Source organism: Calonectris borealis, unplaced genomic scaffold (genome assembly GCF_964195595.1).
Source record: "Calonectris borealis unplaced genomic scaffold, bCalBor7.hap1.2 HAP1_SCAFFOLD_158, whole genome shotgun sequence".
In the NCBI taxonomy this organism is placed as follows: Eukaryota; Metazoa; Chordata; class Aves; order Procellariiformes; family Procellariidae; genus Calonectris; species Calonectris borealis.
Window position 1 is genome coordinate 117,560 of NW_027441544.1, and position 21,058 is coordinate 138,617.

Sequence of the window (21,058 nt, forward strand, 5' to 3'; positions counted from 1 at the left end):
CCGGCAACTCAGCACCACACAACCGCTCCCTCGCTGCCCCCTCAGCGGGAGGGGGGAGAGAATTGGAAGGGCAAAAGTGAAAACACTCCACTCGTAAGGAAAAGGGGGGAAAAAAAAAAAACCCAAACAACAGAGAGAAAAACCCCAGACAGACAAGCGGTACAAACGAAAACAACGGCTCGCCGCCAACCGCCCGATGCCCGCCCAGCCAGCCGCAGCCCAGCAGCGGCCCCCCCGCCGACCTCCCCCCCGAGTTTTATTTCCTGACGTCACAGGGTCTGGAACATCCCCTGGGTCCGCCGGGGTCAGCTCTCCCAGCGGTGCCCCCTCCCAGGCCCTCGCGCACCCCCAGCCCGCTCGCCGGCAGGGCGGGGCGAGGAGCAGCACAGCCCCCGGCGCCGTGCAAGCGCTGCGCAGCGGGAACTCACGCAGCCCCGCGTCACCGACGCCGTTCTCAGCACAAACCCAAAACGCAGGAGGAGGGAGAGCGGGGTGGGAGTGGGGGGCGGGGGAGCGGGAGGGGGGTGCCAGAGTTTGGGCGGGGGGCAACGGGCAGGTTGGCGGGGCAGGCAGCACCCCAGGGGTCCGGGCCCCTCAAATGGCTGGTGTTTCACCCCAAAGCTTCCCCAAATCGGGGGTTTTTTTGCTTTTGTATAATATCAAAGCTGGGGTTTTTTCCTTTTCCAAAATATTCCACTGGGAGGTTTTTCAACGCTTTTTCACAACAAAACTTGGTGATTTTTGCTTTTTCGTTTTGTGCACGAAAATGGGGGTTTTTTTGCTTTCCGGCTGCCCAAATCCTGGTGGATTTGGCTTTCCCGGGAGCTCCAAGTTGGGTATTTTTCCCCCAAAAATGCGGGTTTTCTTTTTCCCAACCCCTTGCAGGCCCCGAATTAGGGGTTTTGTGGTGTTTTTAGGCCACGGCGGCAGGTCCCGCTCTGTGTGCACGGCCCTGCAGGGGAAAGTCCCTGTTGGGGGGACCGGCCCCCAATCAGGATGGGAAAAGACGGAAAAAGAGAACAGGGAAGAGGCAGCTTTTGAAAGCGCTTTTGGATCTTCAACAGAGAGGTGGTTCGGGGGGGTGGGGGGGGTGAAGAGTTTTTAAATCCTTTCTATAAACAGGGTTTCTTTGCATTTTAAAAACCTTATCTATCATAGACGTTTACGCTTAACGTATTTACACATACCTCTCTCTCTATATATTTAGTGAATATATTTATGTTTCACTTATACCCCCCGATTTCCCACTCATTATATATAATACCTGCTCAGACTAGATATCTGTCGACTTACATATTTTGACACTTCAATGTCTTTATAGACTTCTCTATTTACACTTACGTATATTTACACTTATCTCTTTATAGACTTAGATTTTAGACTTAGATATCTATTTGCACTTATAGATCATCTCTTAGATTACATATAACGCCTATTTAGGCTCTCTATGTAACACGTAGTAAGTGTAGACAGCGGTATCTATTCAGACTTTTTTCTATTTTCAATTCCTTCATACATAAAATATATCATCCCTTCTGCGTTTGGAAGTGCTTTCTTTTTTAATTTATATAGACGGGAGTTCTTTTTGTATTTTAAAACCCTATATACGTCTTCCGGATTTTTTTATGCTCTAAAATCCTTTAGATAATAGGGCAGATATAGGTTCCTATTTTGAAATCCTTGTATACATATAAAGGAATATTATTTTTCAATATATAGAACAAGGAGAGATTTTTCTCTATTTCGAGGCCTCACAGACAGATTTAGAGTTTTTAAAAATTTTTGAACCCCCCCAGGAATTATCAGGCACTTTTGGGCTGTGACCCCCTTTGTGGGGGGGGGGGGACCCCCCATGGCCCCCCATTCCCCACTCACCTGCTCCTCCACGGCATCATCAGCCCGCCAGTGATGTTGGGGTGCCCCAAATGACATCATCACCCCTCCAGGCCCCCAACCCCCCCTTTTTATTCAGCCCCCAAAAAGGCACAACATGAGGGAAATGGCCCCAACTGGCAGCTCGTTACTTTAATAATGCCGTTGGCGTATGTACGCACGCACCCCCGCCAAAAAGGGGTGCTCTGCTAGAAAGATAAAGGAGGGGCGGCCCCCCCAAACGCTTGCAGCCCCCCCTCAGCCCCCGTCCCGCAGGCTGGCAGCCGGCCCCTTACCCTCAGCACGCCCAACGACCGGCAGGCAAACCCGGGCCGGGGGTCTCTCCTGAGCACCACGGGACGCTTACAGCACGGCATCTGAAAAACAAAAATCCCAACGGATCTATTTCAGCACGTTAAAAAAAACAGCACCGAAGGCAGCAGAGGAATTCGGTCAGGACAAGGGAGAGGGTAGCAGTCGAGCTAAAGGAGGGTGCCAGGCAAACGGGTCAGCTCGAAATACAACGCGGCCTTTAAAAGCTCGAGCGATTCGAACGCTTAAAATCCGCGTGAGGACTAATTGACGCGATTCTGAACGCGTCCTTCGCAGAGAAGTAAACGCTCTCGCTGGTGTCGGAAAACGCCTCGTCCCTTCCTTACAGCACCGCTGCCGGGAGATAACCCCGTGAGGCTGCAGGACGAGGGCGCGCCGTAATCGGCATCTACGCTCACGGATCCGCCGCCACAGCTCCAGCCCTGGCGCTGCTGCTGCTGCTGCTGCTGCGCATCTCGCTCGCTTGGCCGATAAAGCTGAAAGCGAAGCGTAAAACTTTGAAGAGTAAAATGAAGAAGAAAGAACAAATCTCAGCAATTCATTTTATGCTAAAAAGGCGTGCGTACGCTTACAGACGTACGACGAGAAGGCTTATACTATAAAAATATTTGATTTTCCTTTTGCGTTAATTGAAATTGCGTAGCTGTGAATTCATACCGTTAAATTATCTACCTCCAAACTACACAGCTATCGTTTGACCAGGGGTTTTGCGTGCGTCACATGACTAGGAGGGACGCCTGGCCAGCTGCGCCGAGACCGATGCTACCCAACTGCCGGGGAAACGCGCCACTGAAAGCGAGGCAGAAATAAAGGACTTCAGAGCGCTCTGCCAAAAGATCGGGAAAAAAACCCCATCAGTTGCCTCTCTTTTTAAACGTTTAGAGCAACTACCTAACTGCTTAAGCACACCTAATAAATTATACGCTACAGCTCTTTGGCAGTTGCAGTTTAAACAACGCAAGTCAGTTTGGAAGTTATACAATTTTCACTTTCTTTTTAAAATTTCGTTTACGATAGAAAAATCAGTGAGATAAGAGATCTCCCATACGGTTTTACTTTTTTTTTGGGGGGGGGTGGGGGGGGGCAGGCGGTGGGGAATATCAAATCCCCGGTGCTGCAATACATCAGGCTACCAAAAAGGACCGGCAAGTTTGCTAACGCTGTCGGCCGTACCCGAGCGTGCGGAGGAACGCGTCTTTACGATCTCTCGACCGTTACACCCGAGAACCAAAGATCAGCCGTACGTCGACTATCGGAAGACGTGCTGCGCTTGGGTCTGTGCAAGGAAATCGACCTACCCCTTTTTTTTTTTTTCCCAGAGAGAGCGCGAAAAGTCTCCTTGCGGATGACTTCTACTGCCGAGCACGTCATCTCTGAAGATCCATTCTGATGGGAAGTTCGTAAAAGGCGACTCCTTTGAACGAGAAAGATTTCCATTCTGGAAAATCTCTTTCCAACCAAAGTCAAAATTACGCGCTGCAGGTTAGGAAAAAGGACGCGATAGAAGCAGTAACTCACCAAAACCACATCAGGACTCTCTGTCGCTAGTTACGAGGCTGCTACCGCTTCTCGGGAAAGCCTGGAAAGCGCACCGAAGCGACGCCGATTTGTCCCGTGTTGTCCACGCCGCTTCTTTGACCTTGATTGCTTTTAGCACAGATGCTAGCATCTCAGTAAGGTGTTCGAGTGCTCCTGTAAGGCATTTTAAACACCGACTGACTGAAAAAGCATACAGCTTTTATCGTGAAAACAAAGCCTGTTTCTCCCGAACATCCCAGCTCTTACAAACGGTTCCTTTCCTCTTCTAGTCCAACGTTATTTTCACAGCACCCTTTCCTAGCAAGCGCACAGAAACAGAAGAGCGTGCTTGCAGGAAGAGAAAACAGACGGAGGGAAGCAAGCTTTGCAGAGGCGTACCACGCTCCAGAACAGACCTCCTTTATTTTTAGTATTTGCGTTAAAATATTTCACGTTAAAAAATCATATAGAAGGAGAGCTGCCACGTTCCTCGTGTTAACTGTAAAGTCCGTGCTACGAGCACCTTAGGAAAAACGCAGACACATGTCACAGGCCTACCTCGTACTTGCAGACCACTAGGGATCCTTTCCACCTGTCTCGTACTTTCACGGCAGTTGACGTTCTGCTGAGAGGAAAGGGAAAAAAAAAACAAACAACGTTTAGCACAAAGCTTCCTCTTCTGTGAAGGCTACAGCTGAGTGGAGGAGAAAGTATTTGGCATCGTCTTTGGTGCGGTTGTTGAGACAGGCCACTAGAGCTTCTGCACGTTTCAGACAACCGTGCCTTTTTTTTGGCTCATTGGCAGCTTTAGTTTCGCGAGAACTCACTTGCCTAGAAAGAGGAGTGACAGAGAAGGAAAAGAGAGGTCAGGCAGCAAGAGAGCTCTGCAGGCTGCCACCAGTCAACGTCGCACTCTTAAGGAAAAACAAACAAACAAACAACCAACCAACCAACCAAAAAAAAAAACAAACAAAAAAAACCCCAAAACACACAAACACAAAAAAAACCCGCAAAACCCAACAACAAAACAAAACTTTGACGTTGTACCTTTCTTTTCTTTTGGAGCTCGTCCCTGTCTCAGCTGATCGTCTCGTCAGAGCACGAAGTGCAGATGATCCGTATCCCGATGACATCTGCACGCGATGAACACGTGTTCAGAAATAGTCCAGATCTGTAAGACTGGTGTCATTTGTGTGGTTCCAAGCATCCTAACTCCATTTTACTGACCAATGCATTTGTGAGGAAACTAAGTAGCTTTTAAACGTAGCCTCTCCTTGGGGAGAAAAATGCGTTAGGGAGTGAAAAAAAGGATGATTCAGAGCTCCCAACCATGACGGAGCAGCGGGAAAACTAATGAAAGCGAAGACCAACAGCAGCAACGCGAAGCGGCATTTGGCTTTAATTCTGATCACGTACTTAAGCGGCTCGCCAAGTCTATGCCTCGATCCCATGAATGACTAGCCCCCCCCAAAAGGGGGGGCTTTTTTCCTTCAAAGTCCTAGATTGAAGACTCCACTGAACAGAATGGGGATGGAGCCACAGGACAACATGCCATCAACACTCTAATGAAAAAAAAGTCAAGTAAAAATCAAGTTGAAGTATCAGTTTCCATCGTGTCTCGTTCATTACGTTTCTAGTAGTACCTGGGTGCTCCAAAATTCACTCTCCTGACACCACGTAGTACTACAAATTACGATTACGCGTGTAAAAATAAAAGGCTATTTCCAACCTGCCCGTAAAATCAGTACGAACAAACAGAAGAGAAACACTTGACCCTAAAGAAGGTCACAGGCAGCTCTTAATTTATCGTAGGCGAAAGCTCATTCTTTTCCCTGAAAGGAAAACGCTCGTAACTACCCAGGGACCGATTCGGGAACGAGGCACGCGCGCTCTGTTAACGGCAACCGTTCATCAGCTTTTCTGCACCGGCACAAATTTGCCTTTTCCCTGGGTTTGACGCGGAGCACCTGCAGCGTCCTTGAACGCGCCAATGTTTCTCCCCGCTCCCCCGGCCCCACACGTGCCGTTACCTGAGCAGCAAGCGGCGTCAACCGCGCAGGATTTTCTTCACGTGACGCAGAAGGTGACGCTGGGAAAAGAGGAGGCACAAAATGAACCTGTTTGTCACACCCAGCCAACGGTGAAAACCCAGGGAAGGATTCTGCCGTGCGGGGCCGGGCTGTGCACCCCCGGAGCTCCAGCCGGCCGGTTTCGCTCCCCTTTGCCGGGTACCGGGGAGACACCGCCGCCTCGTGCTGCCGCCTGCCCCCCGGGGAGAGCCGGGGGACCCCCACCTCACTTCAGCCCTCGGGAACGGGGCTGAAAGGTCCGATCCCGGTGCCGGGGGAGCAGAGGCGAGCTGGCTGGGACCAGCTTTTGCTCCTGGAACAGCCCTGGGGTGGACCTGTCCCTCCCTTTCAAACGCTCCAGCAGTTTCGGGGGCAGAAGGCCGTTTCTAAGCCCTCTCTCCAGCAGCTCCTCCCTCGACTCGGCCCGCGAAGCCCCCAGTCTGCCTGCAGGGAGGGCTGGGGGGTCCCCGGCCCCACGGGGCGACAGTGGGGACTCGCAGGGAGGATCTGTTTGCACAAAGCGCCCCGCCCCTCCCGCCCCGGCCCGGCCCACTGCGCGGCCCCCCTAGGGCACGCAGCCCCCCCCCCAACTCCCCACTCCCCAGATGCTCACAGGCCCTCCCCCGCCTGGAGCCCCCCCCAGCCCCTGTCCCCGGAGCCTGCAGAACCGCCCCCCCCACCCCCGCCGCCGCCGCCGCCGCCGCCGCCGCCGCCGCCACAGCCCGGCTCCCCGGGCCCGCGGCTCCTCACACTCACGCTGCGCCGCCGCCTCGGTGCAACGCCCGCCGCGCGCCCCGTTGAAATACCGTCCGCAACCAATCAGCGCGCGGCTCCACCGGACCGCCCGCGCGAGGCACGCCGGGAGTTGTAGTCGGCGCCCCGGGACCGCGCATGCGCACGGCGCCCCGTGGAAATACCGTCCGCAACCAATCAGCGCGCGGCTCCACCGGACCGCCCGCGCGAGGCACGCCGGGAGTTGTAGTCGGCGCCAAGGCACCGCGCATGCGCACAGCGCCCCGGGACCGCGCATGCGCACAGCGCCCCGGGACCGCGCATGCGCACGGCTCGCAGCCCCTCCCCAGCGTTTGCAAGCACTTCCCAGCCCCAGGACCCCCGGAGCTCACAGCACCCGACCACACCATTTTCCAGCCCCCTGGGAGCCCCACTCTCAAGTCCCGCCAGGACCCACAGCCCCACTCCCCAGCTCTTGGGGGACCTTGATCTCGATGGTCCGGGAGTCCTCCAGGTGTACTCTCTGGTCTGGACGTCCGTCTCTATGGTCCGGGAGTCCTCCAGGTGTACTCTCTAGGCCGAACTTTGCTCTCTATGGTCCGGGAGTCCTCCAGGGGTACTCTCTAGGCCAGACTTCGCTCTCTATGGTCCGGCAGTCCTCCAGGGGTACTCTCTGGTCCAGACTTCGCTCTCTATGGTCCGGCAGTCCTCCAGGGGTACTCTCTGGTCCAGACTTCGCTCTCTATGGTCCGGCAGTCCTCCAGGGGTACTCTCTGGTCCAGACTTCGCTCTCTATGGTCCGGCAGTCCTCCAGGGGTACTCTCTAGGCCGGACTTTGCTCTCTATGGTCCGGCAGTCCTCCAGGGGTACTCTCTAGGCCGGACTTTGCTCTCTATGGTCCGGCAGTCCTCCAGGGGTACTCTCTAGGCCGGACTTTGCTCTCTATGGTCCGGCAGTCCTCCAGGGTGTACTCTCTAGGCCGGACTTTGCTCTCTATGGTCCGGCAGTCCTCCAGGGGGTACTCTCTAGGCCGGACTTTGCTCTCTATGGTCCGGCAGTCCTCCAGGGGGTACTCTCTAGGCCGGACTTTGCTCTCTATGGTCCGCAAGTTCCCCACGTGCACTCTCCGCTCCGGACGACCGCCTCGATGGTCCAGAAGTCCTCCAGCTGTACTCTCTAGGCCGGACATTTTCCTCTATGGTGCGGAAGTCCCCCGGGTACATTCTATGCGTCTGGACCTCCGTCTCTATGGTCCGGAAGTCCTCCAGGTGTACTCTCTGGTCCGGGAGTCCGCCATCTCTATGGTCCGGGAGTCCTCCAGCTATACTCTCTGGTCTGGTCTCTATGGTCCGGAAGTCCTCCAGCCCCTCTCCCCGACCCCCTAGGGCTCGCAGCCCCCCCCCAGCCCCACTCCCCGGCCCCCCCGGGATGCACAGCCCCACTCCTCGGCCCCCTCGGGGGTCCGCAGCCCCCCCACTCCCCCTCCCCAGATGCTCAGAGGGGGAAAGGAACGGCTCAGCCTCAAGCTCTGCGGGCTGCCTGTGGCCCCTGCAGAGCCCACGATCCTCGGCAGCCCACACGCGGGGCGAAGCCCACAGCCCGAGAAGGAGTCACGGGGAGCCGCCGCTCCTGCCACAACCCTCCTTCCCAGCCTGCTGCTGGAGCACAAGGCACTTGAAAGCAGCAGGAAAGAACAAGGAGGGCCTCGCAAGATGGCAGGAATAACGCGGGGAGCCTAAAGCGTTTAGCCAGGCAGGGCTTGCCACTCACCTTGTGCCGGGGTTGAATCCCAGCCGGCAACTCAGCACCACACAACCGCTCCCTCGCTGCCCCCTCAGCGGGAGGGGGGAGAGAATTGGAAGGGCAAAAGTGAAAACACTCCACTTGTAAGGGAAAGGGGGGAAAAAAAAAAACCCCAAACAACAGAGAGAAAAACCCCAGACAGACAAGCGGTACAAATGAAAACAACGGCTCGCCGCCAACCGCCCGATGCCCAGCCAGCCGCAGCCCAGCAGCGGCCCCCCCCGCCGACCTCCCCCCCGAGTTTTATTTCCTGACGTCATAGGGTCTGGAACACCCCCTGGGTCCGCCGGGGTCAGCTCTCCCAGCGGTGCCCCCTCCCAGGCCCTCGCGCACCCCCAGCCCGCTCGCCGGCAGGGCGGGGCGAGGAGCAGCACAGCCCCCGGCGCCGTGCAAGCGCTGCGCAGCGGGAACTCACGCAGCCCCGCGTCACCGACGCCGTTCTCAGCACAAACCCAAAACGCAGGAGGAGGGAGAGCGGGGTGGGAGTGGGGGGCGGGGGAGCGGGAGGGGGGTGCCAGAGTTTGGGCGGGGGGCAACGGGCAGGTTGGCGGGGCAGGCAGCACCCCAGGGGTCCGGGCCCCTCAAATGGCTGGTGTTTCACCCCAAAGCTTCCCCAAATCGGGGGTTTTTTTGCTTTTGTATAATATCAAAGCTGGGGTTTTTTCCTTTTCCAAAATATTCCACTGGGAGGTTTTTCAACGCTTTTTCACAACAAAACTTGGTGATTTTTGCTTTTTCGTTTTGTGCATGAAAATGGGGGTTTTTTTGCTTTCCGGCTGCCCAAATCCTGGTGGATTTGGCTTTCCCGGGAGCTCCAAGTTGGGTATTTTTCCCCCAAAAATGCGGGTTTTCTTTTTCCCAACCCCTTGCAGGCCCCGAATTAGGGGTTTTGTGGTGTTTTTAGGCCACGGCGGCAGGTCCCGCTCTGTGTGCACGGCCCTGCAGGGGAAAGTCCCTGTTGGGGGGACCGGCCCCCAATCAGGATGGGAAAAGACGGAAAAAGAGAACAGGGAAGAGGCAGCTTTTGAAAGCGCTTTTGGATCTTCAACAGAGAGGTGGTTCGGGGGGGTGGGGGGGGTGAAGAGTTTTTAAATCCTTTCTATAAACAGGGTTTCTTTGCATTTTAAAAACCTTATCTATCATAGACGTTTACGCTTAACGTATTTACACATACCTCTCTCTCTATATATTTAGTGAATATATTTATGTTTCACTTATACCCCCCGATTTCCCACTCATTATATATAATACCTGCTCAGACTAGATATCTGTCAACTTACATATTTTGACACTTCAATGTCTTTATAGACTTCTCTATTTACACTTACGTATATTTACACTTATCTCTTTATAGACTTAGATTTTAGACTTAGATATCTATTTGCACTTATAGATCATCTCTTAGATTACATATAACGCCTATTTAGGCTCTCTATGTAACACGTAGTAAGTGTAGACAGCGGTATCTATTCAGCCTTTTTTCTATTTTCAATTCCTTCATACATAAAATATATCATCCCTTCTGCGTTTGGAAGTGCTTTCTTTTTTAATTTATATAGACGGGAGTTCTTTTTGTATTTTAAAACCCTATATACGTCTTCCGGATTTTTTTATGCTCTAAAATCCTTTAGATAATAGGGCAGATATAGGTTCCTATTTTGAAATCCTTGTATACATATAAAGGAATATTATTTTTCAATATATAGAACAAGGAGAGATTTTTCTCTATTTCGAGGCCTCACAGACAGATTTAGAGTTTTTAAAAATTTTTGAACCCCCCCAGGAATTATCAGGCACTTTTGGGCTGTGACCCCCTTTGTGGGGGGGGGGACCCCCCATGGCCCCCCATTCCCCACTCACCTGCTCCTCCACGGCATCATCAGCCCGCCGGTGATGTTGGGGTGCCCCAAATGACATCATCACCCCTCCAGGCCCCCAACCCCCCCTTTTTATTCAGCCCCCAAAAAGGCACAACATGAGGGAAACGGCCCCAACCGGCAGCTCGTTACTTTAATAATGCCGTTGGCGTATGTACGCACGCACCCCCGCCAAAAAGGGGTGCTCTGCTAGAAAGATAAAGGAGGGGCGGCCCCCCCAAACGCTTGCAGCCCCCCCTCAGCCCCCGTCCCGCAGGCTGGCAGCCGGCCCCTTACCCTCAGCACGCCCAACGACCGGCAGGCAAACCCGGGCCGGGGGTCTCTCCTGAGCACCACGGGACGCTTACAGCACGGCATCTGAAAAACAAAAATCCCAACGGATCTATTTCAGCACGTTAAAAAAAACAGCACCGAAGGCAGCAGAGGAATTCGGTCAGGACAAGGGAGAGGGTAGCAGTCGAGCTAAAGGAGGGTGCCAGGCAAACGGGTCAGCTCGAAATACAACGCGGCCTTTAAAAGCTCGAGCGATTCGAACGCTTAAAATCCGCGTGAGGACTAATTGACGCGATTCTGAACGCGTCCTTCGCAGAGAAGTAAACGCTCTCGCTGGTGTCGGAAAACGCCTCGTCCCTTCCTTACAGCACCGCTGCCGGGAGATAACCCCGTGAGGCTGCAGGACGAGGGCGCGCCGTAATCGGCATCTACGCTCACGGATCCGCCGCCACAGCTCCAGCCCTGGCGCTGCTGCTGCTGCTGCTGCTGCTGCTGCTGCGCATCTCGCTCGCTTGGCCGATAAAGCTGAAAGCGAAGCGTAAAACTTTGAAGAGTAAAATGAAAAAGAAAGAACAAATCTCAGCAATTCATTTTATGCTAAAAAGGCGTGCGTACGCTTACAGACGTACGACGAGAAGGCTTATACTATAAAAATATTTGATTTTCCTTTTGCGTTAATTGAAATTGCGTAGCTGTGAATTCATACCGTTAAATTATCTACCTCCAAACTACACAGCTATCGTTTGACCAGGGGTTTTGCGTGCGTCACATGACTAGGAGGGACGCCTGGCCAGCTGCGCCGAGACCGATGCTACCCAACTGCCGGGGAAACGCGCCACTGAAAGCGAGGCAGAAATAAAGGACTTCAGAGCGCTCTGCCAAAAGATCGGGAAAAAAACCCCATCAGTTGCCTCTCTTTTTAAACGTTTAGAGCAACTACCTAACTGCTTAAGCACACCTAATAAATTATACGCTACAGCTCTTTGGCAGTTGCAGTTTAAACAACGCAAGTCAGTTTGGAAGTTATACAATTTTCACTTTCTTTTTAAAATTTCGTTTACGATAGAAAAATCAGTGAGATAAGAGATCTCCCATACGGTTTTACTTTTTTTTTGGGGGGGGGTGGGGTGGGGGCAGGCGGTGGGGAATATCAAATCCCCGGTGCTGCAATACATCAGGCTACCAAAAAGGACCGGCAGGTTTGCTAACGCTGTCGGCCGTACCCGAGCGTGCGGAGGAACGCGTCTTTACGATCTCTCGACCGTTACACCCGAGAACCAAAGATCAGCCGTACGTCGACTATCGGAAGACGTGCTGCGCTTGGGTCTGTGCAAGGAAATCGACCTACCCCTTTTTTTTTTTTTTTCCAGAGAGAGCGCGAAAAGTCTCCTTGCGGATGACTTCTACTGCCGAGCACGTCATCTCTGAAGATCCATTCTGATGGGAAGTTCGTAAAAGGCGACTCCTTTGAACGAGAAAGATTTCCATTCTGGAAAATCTCTTTCCAACCAAAGTCAAAATTACGCGCTGCAGGTTAGGAAAAAGGACGCGATAGAAGCAGTAACTCACCAAAACCACATCAGGACTCTCTGTCGCTAGTTACGAGGCTCCTACCGCTTCTCGGGAAAGCCTGGAAAGCGCACCGAAGCGACGCCGATTTGTCCCGTGTTGTCCACGCCGCTTCTTTGACCTTGATTGCTTTTAGCACAGATGCTAGCATCTCAGTAAGGTGTTCGAGTGCTCCTGTAAGGCATTTTAAACACCGACTGACTGAAAAAGCATACAGCTTTTATCGTGAAAACAAAGCCTGTTTCTCCCGAACATCCCAGCTCTTACAAACGGTTCCTTTCCTCTTCTAGTCCAACATTATTTTCACAGCACCCTTTCCTAGCAAGCGCACAGAAACAGAAGAGCGTGCTTGCAGGAAGAGAAAACAGACGGAGGGAAGCAAGCTTCGCAGAGGCGTACCACGCTCCAGAACAGACCTCCTTTATTTTTAGTATTTGCGTTAAAATATTTCACGTTAAAAAATCACATAGAAGGAGAGCTGCCACGTTCCTCGTGTTAACTGTAAAGTCCGTGCTACGAGCACCTTAGGAAAAACGCAGACACATGTCACAGGCCTACCTCGTACTTGCAGACCACTAGGGATCCTTTCCACCTGTCTCGTACTTTCACGGCAGTTGACGTTCTGCTGAGAGGAAAGGGAAAAAAAAACAAACAACGTTTAGCACAAAGTTTCCTTTGCCGCGAAGAGAACAACTGAGTGGAGGAGAAAGTATTTGGCATCGTCTTTGGTGCGGTTGTTGAGACAGGCCACTAGAGCTTCTGCACGTTTCAGACAACCGTGCCTTTTTTTTGGCTCATTGGCAGCTTTAGTTTCGCGAGAACTCACTTGCCTAGAAAGAGGAGTGACAGAGAAGGAAAAGAGAGGTCAGGCAGCAAGAGAGCTCTGCAGGCTGCCACCAGTCAACGTCGCACTCTTAAGGAAAAACAAACAAACAAACAAACAAACAACCAAACAAAAAAAAAACAAACAAAAAAAACCCCAAAACACACAAACACAAAAAAACCCCGCAAAACCCAACAACAAAACAAAACTTTGACGTTGTACCTTTCTTTTCTTTTGGAGCTCGTCCCTGTCTCAGCTGATCGTCTCGTCAGAGCACGAAGTGCAGATGATCCGTATCCCGATGACATCTGCACGCGATGAACACGTGTTCAGAAATAGTCCAGATCTGTAAGACTGGTGTCATTTGTGTGGTTCCAAGCATCCTAACTCCATTTTACTGACCAATGCATTTGTGAGGAAACTAAGTAGCTTTTAAACGTAGCCTCTCCTTGGGGAGAAAAATGCGTTAGGGAGTGAAAAAAAGGATGATTCAGAGCTCCCAACCATGACGGAGCAGCGGGAAAACTAATGAAAGCGAAGACCAACAGCAGCAACGCGAAGCGGCATTTGGCTTTAATTCCGATCACGTACTTAAGCGGCTCGCCAAGTCTATGCCTCGATCCCATGAATGACTAGCCCTTTTTTGGAAGGACCAACTTTTTTCCTTCAAAGTCCTAGATTGAAGACTCCACTGAACAGAATGGGGATGGAGCCACAGGACAACATGCCATCAACACTCTAATGAAAAAAAAAATCAAGTAAAAATCCAGTTGAAGTATCAGTTTCCATCGTGTCTCGTTCATTACGTTTCTAGTAGTACCTGGGTGCTCCAAAATTCACTCTCCTGACACCACGTAGTACTACAAATTACAATTACGCGTGTAAAAATAAAAGGCTATTTCCAACCTGCCCGTAAAATCAGTACGAACAAACAGAAGAGAAACACTTGACCCTAAAGAAGGTCACAGGCAGCTCTTAATTTATCGTAGGCGAAAGCTCATTCTTTTCCCTGAAAGGAAAACGCTCGTAACTACCCAGGGACCGATTCGGGAACGAGGCACGCGCGCTCTGTTAACGGCAACCGTTCATCAGCTTTTCTGCACCGGCACAAATTTGCCTTTTCCCTGGGTTTGACGCGGAGCACCTGCAGCGTCCTTGAACGCGCCAATGTTTCTCCCCGCTCCCCCGGCCCCGCACGTGCCGTTACCTGAGCAGCAAGCGGCGTCAACCGCGCAGGATTTTCTTCACGTGACGCAGAAGGTGACGCTGGGAAAAGAGGAGGCACAAAATGAACCTGTTTGTCACACCCAGCCAACGGTGAAAACCCAGGGAAGGATTCTGCCGTGCGGGGCCGGGCTGTGCACCCCCGGAGCTCCAGCCGGCCGGTTTCGCTCCCCTTTGCCGGGTACCGGGGAGACACCGCCGCCTCGTGCTGCCGCCTGCCCCCCGGGGAGAGCCAGGGGACCCCCACCTCACTTCAGCCCTCGGGAACGGGGCTGAAAGGTCCGATCCCGGTGCCGGGGGAGCAGAGGCGAGCTGGCTGGGACCAGCTTTTGCTCCTGGAACAGCCCTGGGGTGGACCTGTCCCTCCCTTTCAAACGCTCCAGCAGTTTCGGGGGCAGAAGGCCGTTTCTAAGCCCTCTCTCCAGCAGCTCCTCCCTCGACTCGGCCCGCGAAGCCCCCAGTCTGCCTGCAGGGAGGGCTGGGGGGTCCCCGGCCCCACGGGGCGACAGTGGGGACTCGCAGGGAGGATCTGTTTGCACAAAGCGCCCCGCCCCTCCCGCCCCGGCCCGGCCCACTGCGCGGCCCCCCTAGGGCACGCAGCCCCCCCCCCAACTCCCCACTCCCCAGATGCTCACAGGCCCTCCCCCGCCTGGAGCCCCCCCCAGCCCCTGTCCCCGGAGCCTGCAGAACCGCCCCCCCCACCCCCGCCGCCGCCGCCGCCGCCGCCGCCGCCGCCGCCACAGCCCGGCTCCCCGGGCCCGCGGCTCCTCACACTCACGCTGCGCCGCCGCCTCGGTGCAACGCCCGCCGCGCGCCCCGTTGAAATACCGTCCGCAACCAATCAGCGCGCGGCTCCACCGGACCGCCCGCGCGAGGTACGCCGGGAGTTGTAGTCGGCGCCCCGGGACCGCGCATGCGCACGGCGCCCCGTGGAAATACCGTCCGCAACCAATCAGCGCGCGGCTCCACCGGACCGCCCGCGCGAGGCACGCCGGGAGTTGTAGTCGGCGCCAAGGCACCGCGCATGCGCACAGCGCCCGGGGACCGCGCATGCGCACAGCGCCCCGGGACCGCGCATGCGCACGGCTCGCAGCCCCTCCCCAGCGTTTGCAAGCACTTCCCAGCCCCAGGACCCCCGGAGCTCACAGCACCCGACCACACCATTTTCCAGCCCCCTGGGAGCCCCACTCTCAAGTCCCGCCAGGACCCACAGCCCCACTCCCCAGCTCTTGGGGGACCTTGATCTCGATGGTCCGGGAGTCCTCCAGGTGTACTCTCTGGTCTGGACGTCCGTCTCTATGGTCCGGGAGTCCTCCAGGTGTACTCTCTAGGCCGGACTTTGCTCTCTATGGTCCGGCAGTCCTCCAGGGTGTACTCTCTAGGCCGGACTTTGCTCTCTATGGTCCGGCAGTCCTCCAGGGGGTACTCTCTAGGCCGGACTTTGCTCTCTATGGTCCGGCAGTCCTCCAGCTGTACTCTCTAGGCCGGACTTTGCTCTCTATGGTCCGCAAGTTCCCCACGTGCACTCTCCGCTCCGGACGACCGCCTCGATGGTCCAGAAGTCCTCCAGCTGTACTCTCTAGGCCGGACATTTTCCTCTATGGTGCGGAAGTCCCCCGGGTACATTCTATGCGTCTGGACCTCCGTCTCTATGGTCCGGAAGTCCTCCAGGTGTACTCTCTGGTCCGGGAGTCCGCCATCTCTATGGTCCGGGAGTCCTCCAGCTATACTCTCTGGTCTGGTCTCTATGGTCCGGAAGTCCTCCAGCCCCTCTCCCCGACCCCCTAGGGCTCGCAGCCCCCCCCCAGCCCCACTCCCCGGCCCCCCCGGGATGCACAGCCCCACTCCTCGGCCCCCTCGGGGGTCCGCAGCCCCCCCACTCCCCCTCCCCAGATGCTCAGAGGGGGAAAGGAACGGCTCAGCCTCAAGCTCTGCGGGCTGCCTGTGGCCCCTGCAGAGCCCACGATCCTCGGCAGCCCACACGCGGGGCGAAGCTCGCAGCCCGAGGAGGAGTCACAGGGAGCCGCCGCTCCTGCCACAACCCTCCTTCCCAGCCTGCTGCTGGAGCACAAGGCACTTGAAAGCAGCAGGAAAGAACAAGGAGGGCCTCGCAAGATGGCAGGAATAACGCGGGGAGCCTAAAGCGTTTAGCCAGGCAGGGCTTGCCACTCACCTTGTGCCGGGGTTGAATCCCAGCCGGCAACTCAGCACCACACAACCGCTCCCTCGCTGCCCCCTCAGCGGGAGGGGGGAGAGAATTGGAAGGGCAAAAGTGAAAACACCCCACTCGTAAGGAAAAGGGGGGAAAAAAAAAAACCCCAAACAACAGAGAGAAAAACCCCAGACAGACAAGCGGTACAAATGAAAACAACGGCTCGCCGCCAACCGCCCGATGCCCAGCCAGCCGCAGCCCAGCAGCGGCCCCCCCCGCCGACCTCCCCCCCGAGTTTTATTTCCTGACGTCATAGGGTCTGGAACACCCCCTGGGTCCGCCGGGGTCAGCTCTCCCAGCGGTGCCCCCTCCCAGGCCCTCGCGCACCCCCAGCCCGCTCGCCGGCAGGGCGGGGCGAGGAGCAGCACAGCCCCCGGCGCCGTGCAAGCGCTGCGCAGCGGGAACTCACGCAGCCCCGCGTCACCGACGCCGTTCTCAGCACAAACCCAAAACGCAGGAGGAGGGAGAGCGGGGTGGGAGTGGGGGGCGGGGGAGCGGGAGGGGGGTGCCAGAGTTTGGGCGGGGGGCAACGGGCAGGTTGGCGGGGCAGGCAGCACCCCAGGGGTCCGGGCCCCTCAAATGGCTGGTGTTTCACCCCAAAGCTTCCCCAAATCGGGGGTTTTTTTGCTTTTGTATAATATCAAAGCTGGGGTTTTTTCCTTTTCCAAAATATTCCACTGGGAGGTTTTTCAACGCTTTTTCACAACAAAACTTGGTGATTTTTGCTTTTTCGTTTTGTGCATGAAAATGGGGGTTTTTTTGCTTTCCGGCTGCCCAAATCCTGGTGGATTTGGCTTTCCCGGGAGCTCCAAGTTGGGTATTTTTCCCCCAAAAATGCGGGTTTTCTTTTTCCCAACCCCTTGCAGGCCCCGAATTAGGGGTTTTGTGGTGTTTTTAGGCCACGGCGGCAGGTCCCGCTCTGTGTGCACGGCCCTGCAGGGGAAAGTCCCTGTTGGGGGGACCGGCCCCCAATCAGGATGGGAAAAGACGGAAAAAGAGAACAGGGAAGAGGCAGCTTTTGAAAGCGCTTTTGGATCTTCAACAGAGAGGTGGTTCGGGGGGGTGGGGGGGGTGAAGAGTTTTTAAATCCTTTCTATAAACAGGGTTTCTTTGCATTTTAAAAACCTTATCTATCATAGACGTTTACGCTTAACGTATTTACACATACCTCTCTCTCTATATATTTAGTGAATATATTTATGTTTCACTTATACCCCCCGATTTCCCACTCATTATATATAATACCTGCTCAGACTAGATATCTGTCAACTTACATATTTTGACACTTCAATGTCTTTATAGACTTCTCTATTTACACTTACGTATATTTACACTTATCTCTTTATAGACTTAGATTTTAGACTTAGATATCTATTTGCACTTATAGATCATCTCTTAGATTACATATAACGCCTATTTAGGCTCTCTATGTAACACGTAGTAAGTGTAGACAGCGGTATCTATTCAGCCTTTTTTCTATTTTCAATTCCTTCATACATAAAATATATCATCCCTTCTGCGTTTGGAAGTGCTTTCTTTTTTAATTTATATAGACGGGAGTTCTTTTTGTATTTTAAAACCCTATATACGTCTTCCGGATTTTTTTATGCTCTAAAATCCTTTAGATAATAGGGCAGATATAGGTTCCTATTTTGAAATCCTTGTATACATATAAAGGAATATTATTTTTCAATATATAGAACAAGGAGAGATTTTTCTCTATTTCGAGGCCTCACAGACAGATTTAGAGTTTTTAAAAATTTTTGAACCCCCCCAGGAATTATCAGGCACTTTTGGGCTGTGACCCCCTTTGTGGGGGGGGGGACCCCCCATGGCCCCCCATTCCCCACTCACCTGCTCCTCCACGGCATCATCAGCCCGCCGGTGATGTTGGGGTGCCCCAAATGACATCATCACCCCTCCAGGCCCCCAACCCCCCCTTTTTATTCAGCCCCCAAAAAGGCACAACATGAGGGAAATGGCCCCAACCGGCAGCTCGTTACTTTAATAATGCCGTTGGCGTATGTACGCACGCACCCCCGCCAAAAAGGGGTGCTCTGCTAGAAAGATAAAGGAGGGGCGGCCCCCCCAAACGCTTGCAGCCCCCCCTCAGCCCCCGTCCCGCAGGCTGGCAGCCGGCCCCTTACCCTCAGCACGCCCAACGACCGGCAGGCAAACCCGGGCCGGGGGTCTCTCCTGAGCACCACGGGACGCTTACAGCACGGCATCTGAAAAACAAAAATCCCAACGGATCTATTTCAGCACGTTAAAAAAAACAGCACCGAAGGCAGCAGAGGAATTCGGTCAGGACAAGGGAGAGGGTAGCAGTCGAGCTAAAGGAGGGTGCCAGGCAAACGGGTCAGCTCGAAATACAACGCGGCCTTTAAAAGCTCGAGCGATTCGAACGCTTAAAATCCGCGTGAGGACTAATTGACGCGATTCTGAACGCGTCCTTCGCAGAGAAGTAAACGCTCTCGCTGGTGTCGGAAAACGCCTCGTCCCTTCCTTACAGCACCGCTGCCGGGAGATAACCCCGTGAGGCTGCAGGACGAGGGCGCGCCGTAATCGGCATCTACGCTCACGGATCCGCCGCCACAGCTCCAGCCCTGGCGCTGCTGCTGCTGCTGCTGCTGCTGCTGCTGCGCATCTCGCTCGCTTGGCCGATAAAGCTGAAAGCGAAGCGTAAAACTTTGAAGAGTAAAATGAAAAAGAAAGAACAAATCTCAGCAATTCATTTTATGCTAAAAAGGCGTGCGTACGCTTACAGACGTACGACGAGAAGGCTTATACTATAAAAATATTTGATTTTCCTTTTGCGTTAATTGAAATTGCGTAGCTGTGAATTCATACCGTTAAATTATCTACCTCCAAACTACACAGCTATCGTTTGACCAGGGGTTTTGCGTGCGTCACATGACTAGGAGGGACGCCTGGCCAGCTGCGCCGAGACCGATGCTACCCAACTGCCGGGGAAACGCGCCACTGAAAGCGAGGCAGAAATAAAGGACTTCAGAGCGCTCTGCCAAAAGATCGGGAAAAAAACCCCATCAGTTACCTCTCTTTTTAAACGTTTAGAGCAACTACCTAACTGCTTAAGCACACCTAATAAATTATACGCTACAGCTCTTTGGCAGTTGCAGTTTAAACAACGCAAGTCAGTTTGGAAGTTATACAATTTTCACTTTCTTTTTAAAATTTCGTTTACGATAGAAAAATCAGTGAGATAAGAGATCTCCCATACGGTTTTACTTTTTTTTTGGGGGGGGGTGGGGTGGGGGCAGGCGGTGGGGAATATCAAATCCCCGGTGCTGCAATACATCAGGCTACCAAAAAGGACCGGCAGGTTTGCTAACGCTGTCGGCCGTAGCCGAGCGTGCGGAGGAACGCGTCTTTACGATCTCTCGACCGTTACACCCGAGAACCAAAGATCAGCCGTACGTCGACTATCGGAAGACGTGCTGCGCTTGGGTCTGTGCAAGGAAATCGACCTACCCCTTTTTTTTTTTTTTTCCAGAGAGAGCGCGAAAAGTCTCCTTGCGGATGACTTCTACTGCCGAGCACGTCATCTCTGAAGATCCATTCTGATGGGAAGTTCGTAAAAGGCGACTCCTTTGAACGAGAAAGATTTCCATTCTGGAAAATCTCTTTCCAACCAAAGTCAAAATTACGCGCTGCAGGTTAGGAAAAAGGACGCGATAGAAGCAGTAACTCACCAAAACCACATCAGGACTCTCTGTCGCTAGTTACGAGGCTCCTACCGCTTCTCGGGAAAGCCTGGAAAGCGCACCGAAGCGACGCCGATTTGTCCCGTGTTGTCCACGCCGCTTCTTTGACCTTGATTGCTTTTAGCACAGATGCTAGCATCTCAGTAAGGTGTTCGAGTGCTCCTGTAAGGCATTTTAAACACCGACTGACTGAAAAAGCATACAGCTTTTATCGTGAAAACAAAGCCTGTTTCTCCCGAACATCCCAGCTCTTACAAACGGTTCCTTTCCTCTTCTAGTCCAACATTATTTTCACAGCACCCTTTCCTAGCAAGCGCACAGAAACAGAAGAGCGTGCTTGCAGGAAGAGAAAACAGACGGAGGGAAGCAAGCTTCGCAGAGGCGTACCACGCTCCAGAACAGACCTCCTTTATTTTTAGTATTTGCGTTAAAATATTTCACGTTAAAAAATCACATAGAAGGAGAGCTGCCACGTTCCTCGTGTTAACTGTAAAGTCCGTGCTACGAGCACCTTAGGAAAAACGCAGACACATGTCACAGGCCTACCTCGTACTTGCAGACCACTAGGGATCCTTTCCACCTGTCTCGTACTTTCACGGCAGTTGACGTTCTGCTGAGAGGAAAGGGAAAAAAAAACAAACAACGTTTAGCACAAAGCTTCCTTTGCCGCGAAGAGAACAACTGAGTGGAGGAGAAAGTATTTGGCATCGTCTTTGGTGCGGTTGTTGAGACAGGCCACTAGAGCTTCTGCACGTTTCAGACAACCGTGCCTTTTTTTTGGCTCATTGGCAGCTTTAGTTTCGCGAGAACTCACTTGCCTAGAAAGAGGAGTGACAGAGAAGGAAAAGAGAGGTCAGGCAGCAAGAGAGCTCTGCAGGCTGCCACCAGTCAACGTCGCACTCTTAAGGAAAAACAAACAAACAAACAAACAAACAACCAAACAAAAAAAAAACAAACAAAAAAAAACCCAAAACACACAAACACAAAAAAACCCCGCAAAACCCAACAACAAAACAAAACTTTGACGT

General features: G+C 53.4%; 2 long non-coding RNA genes across 2 annotated transcripts; both read right to left on the reverse strand.

Annotated features, from left to right (window-relative positions):
- Positions 1-2,255: 2,255 nt before the first annotated feature.
- LOC142077131 (uncharacterized) lies at positions 2,256-5,873 on the reverse strand. Its single transcript, XR_012671573.1, has 5 exons — positions 4,771-5,873; positions 4,282-4,345; positions 3,724-3,897; positions 3,379-3,619; positions 2,256-2,681 (listed from the first exon to the last, which is right to left on the reverse strand). It is a non-coding gene; the product is annotated as an uncharacterized LOC142077131 (long non-coding RNA).
- Positions 5,874-10,567: 4,694 nt separating this feature from the next.
- LOC142077132 (uncharacterized) lies at positions 10,568-14,358 on the reverse strand. Its single transcript, XR_012671574.1, has 5 exons — positions 13,092-14,358; positions 12,605-12,668; positions 12,047-12,220; positions 11,701-11,942; positions 10,568-11,002 (listed from the first exon to the last, which is right to left on the reverse strand). It is a non-coding gene; the product is annotated as an uncharacterized LOC142077132 (long non-coding RNA).
- Positions 14,359-21,058: the final 6,700 nt, after the last annotated feature.